Here is a 5,085-nt window from a genome sequence, read left to right on the forward strand (position 1 = left end):
AAAAAAAAAAAAAAAAAAAAGTTGGGGAAAGATCATTCTAGACAAAGAGGATAGCAAGAACAAAGGGTTTAGATGGGAATAGTCGTGGCATATTTGAAGAACAGAAATGAAGTCAGTGTGGCTGGATGGAGAGAATGGTAGACAATGACATAAAAAGGCGAACAGGGTCCAGACCATTACAACCTTGTAGGTTACAGTCAAGGGTGAGGATGCTATTCCGAGTTTGGTTAGAAGCCATTGAATAATTTTAAGCAGAATATTGACATGATCCAATTTTAAAAGGAACTTTGTGGTTCTAGATGGAGAATGAATTGGAGGAAGTAAGAGTGGAAGCAGAGAGACCAGTTAGGAAACTATTCAATAATCCAAGAGAGAAGTGATGGTGGTCTGGACAAGGATGGTAGTAGTAGAGATTAAGTAAAGTATAAATGGTTTCAGGTAGAGGTTACTAATCCGTGAAGAAATAGATGCATGTTGTATTTTACCACTGAGCCACCATCCAGCCCTCAAATATGTTTATTATTTTGATTGTGGAGATTATTTCCTAAGTGAAAAACTGTACACTGTAATATATTCGGTTTATTTTGTTGTGTTTAAAGGTGTGTGGGGGACAAGTAGTGGTTTAACAATAGCACACCTGACCCCACTTGAAAAGGTTCTTGAGGGGCCCAGCAGGTGGTGTAGTGGTTAAAGTGCTGGACTCCCGCATGGCTAACTGGTTCAAGTCCAGGATTTGGTGGTTTGCTTCTCACTTTCCTTCTTCCTCTCTGACTGTCTCTGGTGAGTGCACATGCCCTGTAGCAAATTTTAAAAATAAAATGATAATTAATAAAATTAAATAGATATTTAAGGGAACAAGCAGTTAGCATAATGGCTGTGTCACTGGACTCCCACGTAGTCGACCACGGTTTGCGTCCCGGACCTGGTGGGTTAAAACTCACGCCGGTCGCGTGTGCGTGCGTGCCCAAGATCCCAGGAGGAAAATGGAGGAGAAGGGATTGCGGCGTGACCATCCCCTCTGGGGGGTGATTTCTCGCTTTCTGTCTTTATGTCTCTCTCTGTCTGGTGAGCACACGCACCCTATAGCGAAAAACCTCTCCAAAAAAAAAAAAGATATTTAAAAAAAAGAAAAAAGGTTATTGATTTCTGTTTCAGGACCACCCTATGCATGCTAGACACACCATGTGTGCCTGCAATCCAGGACAGATAAGACTGAGGGAGACGGATTACAGCATGGAGATCCTGTTAGGATGTCTCTCTCTCTCTCTCCCTCCTCCCCCCTTTCCCTCCCTCCCTCCCTCCCTCTCTGAATAAACAAACTTTTTAAAAAATGTCTTAGGTGGGAACCAGCAGTTAGCGTAATGGCTATGTCGCTGGACTCCCATGTAGTCGGCCGTGGTTCGCATCCCGGCCCCGGTGGCTTAAAACTCATGCCGGGCGCGTGCGTGCATGCCCAAGATCCTGAGAAGAGAATGGAGAAGGGATTGCGGCGTGACCATCCCCTCTGGGGGGTGATTTCTCGCTTTCTGTCTCTATGTCTCTCTGTCTGTCTGGCGAGCGCATGCGCCCTATAGCGAAAACCTCTAATTAGGAGGTCAGCAAGTGGCATGGTTAAGGCACTCCACTCCCACATGACCACCCATGGTACAGGTCTTGGACCTGGTGGTGTACTTTCTCATTTTCCCTTTTTCTCTCTGTCTCTCTCTGGTGAAATTTAAAAAAATAATAGCCCTGTCCTCCACAATATAACTTGAGTCCAGACCTGGCATCCTCCGTGGCTTGAACCAGATTCCTGCTTCTTGCTTTCTTTCTCAGACAGCATGAGTTTCACCACACGCTCCACCATCTTCTCCACCAACCGTGGGTCCCTGGGCTCGGTCCAGGTGCCCAGCCACAGGTCCCACCAGCCAGCAGTGCCACCAGCGTCTATGCAGGCACTGGTGGCCCGGGCTCCCAGATCTCCATTTCCCACATCAGCACCATCTGGTGAGGCTGGGGGCGTTGGGGGCCTGGCGGTGGGGATGGCTGGGAGTTCGGCAGGAATGGGGAGCATCCAGGGCAAGAAGGAGACCATGTAAGACCTGAACCACCACCTGGCCTCCTACCTGGACAGAGTGAGGAACCTGGAGACTGCTAACCAGAGGCTGGAGAGCAAAATTCGGGAACACCTACAGAAGGGGCCCCATGTCAGAGACTGAGAGCATTACTTCAAGACCATCAGGGAGCTAAGGGTACAGATCTATGCAAACTCTGTGGACCATGCCCACATCATTCTGTAGATATACAATGCCCGTCTTACTGCTGATGACTTTACAGTCAAATATGAGACAGAGCTGGCGATGCATCAGTCTGTGGAGAGCGACATCCATGGTCTCCACGAGATCATTGATGACACCAATGTCACTTGGCTACAGCTACAGACAGAAGTCAAGGCTCTCAAGGAAGAGCTGCTCTTCATGAAGAAGAACCACAAGGAGGAAGTAAATGGCCTGTAAGCCTAGATTGCCAGTTCTGGGTTGACCATGGAAGTGATACTCCCAAATCCCAAGACCTCAGAAAGATCATGGCAGACATCCAGGCCCAATATGACGAGCTGGCTCAGAAGATCTGAGAGGAGTTGGACAAATACTGGTCCCAGCAGATCGAGGAGAGCACCATAGCAGTCACCAAACAGTCCGCCAAGGTCAGAGCTGCAGAATCGACACTCACGGAGCTGAGACAAATGGCCCAGTCCTTAGAGATTGACCTGGACTCCATGAAAAATCTGAAGGCCAGCTTGGAGAACAGCCTGAGAGAGGTGGAGGCCTGCTACACCATGCAGATGGAGCAGCTCAGTGGGGTCCTGCTGCACCTGAGTCAGAGCTGGCACAGACCCAGGTAGACGGGCAGCACCAGGCCCAGGAGTATGAGGCCCTGCTAAACATCAAGGTCAATCTGGAGGCTGAAATTGCTGTCTATCATCGCTTGCTGGAAGATGACAAGGACTTTAGTCTCAGTGATGCCCTGGACAGCACCAACTCTATGCAGACCATTCAAAAGACCACCACCCACAGGATGATGGACAGCAAGGTAGTATCTGAAACCAATGAAATCAAGGTTTTGAGGCATTGAGACAGGAGAAACAGGGTACCCTTGGGAAGCAACAGGCCAATAATAAATGCAGAGATCAAAATAAGATCAAATAAATTTTTTAAATAAATAAATAATAATAACAAATAAAGTTAAATAAATAATTTTTTAAAATGGCTTGGGCCAGATAGAGGTGTAGTGGTTAAGGCAAATGGAACCGTCAATTATACAGTTCAAGTTCCAAACTCAGCAGCTGGGAAAATACGCTGAGCATGTGTGCATGCATGCCTAAAATCCTGAGAGGAGAATGGAGGAGAAAGGATTGGGGCATAGCTATCCTTCCTAGGAAGCTCGCTCGCTCTCTTTCTCTCTCTCTCTCTCTCTCTCTCACACACACACACACACACACATGAGCCCTATGGCATATTAAAAAAAAAAATAGCAACCTAATGGCTTAGTGGTTAAGGGAAACAGATCCCCCACGACCAACTGTGCAATTTTAATCCCAGCTCCAGTGGCTTGGAAAACATGCCAGGCACACATGCATGTGTGTCTAAAATCCTGACAGGATAGAGAAATGGAGGAGAAGGGATTACAGATGGCCATACCCCATTGGGGCAGCTTTTGCCCTCTCACTGTCTCTCTCTCTGGTGAGCACACACACACCCTATAGTACAAAAAAAAAAAAAAAAAAAAAAAAAAAAAAACAAAAAAAAAAAAAAAAAAAAAAAAAGAAAAAGAAAAAGAAAAGAAAAGAAAAGAAAGAAAAGGGCTAGTCTAATAGTTTAGTGGTTAAGGAGCTAGATCCCACATGGCCAATTGTGTGATTTGAATCCTAGTCCCAGAGGCTTGAAAAACATTCCAGGCACATTTGCACATGTGCTCAAAATCTTAACAGGATAGGGGGAGGGATTGCAGCCTGATCATGCCCCACTGAGAGGTTCCTTCTCTTTGCCTCTCTCTCCCTTTCTCTGGTGAGTGTACATGCCCTCTAGCAAAATTTTTTAAAAGAAGGAGGGAAGGGTTGATGGAGGAGGAAGAGAAGGAGAAGAAGGGCTAATTTCATGGTACTGTGATAATGTACTACTCAAGAGAATCTGTATTCTGTATGGCAACTATGGTTCAAATCCTCAGCCTGGTCCACCTGAAACACACCAGGCAGGCATGCAAGTGCCCAGAATCCAATAGACAGGAGGACTGGCAGGGATTGTGGTATGACCATACCCTGTGAAGGGGCTCGCTAGCTCTCTCCCTCTCACACATGTCTTTCTCGTTCTTGTGTATGCCTGCACAGACTCTATCATGAACAAAACTCCTAGGTTTTTCACTGAGCAAACCAGTTGAATGGTAATGTTTCTTACTGAGAGGGGAAAATTAATTATGATGACATATGTGTACAGTCTCAAGGCTGCTCCACAGGAATAATAACAACCTTCCTCTTGTGAAATAGACCATGTAAATTAGAAGAGGGTTCAGCTGCACAAGAGATCCAAAATAAAGTTAGACTAGGAGTTCAGCTACAATAATAGAAATTCAAAATAGCAAAGGCTAAAACAAGAGAGATCAGCTGGTAGTGTAGTGTTTGAGGTGGCTGGATCCCACATGGCTGAGTGAATCATTCGAGTCTGAACCCGGCAGCTTGAAAACCACACTTGGCACATGTGAGGCATGCCCAAAATCCCAAGATGAGAATGGAGAAGGGACTTGAGCATGGCTATCCACCTTAGTGATGGGAGAGTGGGGAGATTTCTCACCTTCCCTCTTTCTCTGTTTCTCTCCAGAGAATGTATATACCCAGTGGCATGCATAAATAAATAAATAAATAAAGATAAAAGCTTGTTTCTCTCCATCATAATCATCCAGGCATAAGGAGTCTAGAGCAAGGATGTGAATCCCACTATGCCAGAGTTCCCAGGCCTCTTCTATCTAATCCATGTGATCCAAGATGACTCATCACTACCATGTCTATTGCCTAGCTCAAAGGAAGCGAAAAAGGAAAGGGTAGGCCTCTCTTTC

General features: G+C 45.9%; 1 pseudogene; it reads left to right on the top strand.

Annotated features, from left to right (window-relative positions):
* The first annotated feature begins 1,820 nt into the window (after positions 1 to 1,820).
* Positions 1,821 to 3,140, top strand: LOC102495214 (keratin, type I cytoskeletal 18 pseudogene; annotated as a pseudogene).
* Positions 3,141 to 5,085: the final 1,945 nt, after the last annotated feature.

This window comes from Tupaia chinensis, unplaced genomic scaffold, assembly GCF_000334495.1.
Source record: "Tupaia chinensis unplaced genomic scaffold, TupChi_1.0 Scaffold000484_1, whole genome shotgun sequence".
Classification (NCBI taxonomy): Eukaryota; Metazoa; Chordata; class Mammalia; order Scandentia; family Tupaiidae; genus Tupaia; species Tupaia belangeri.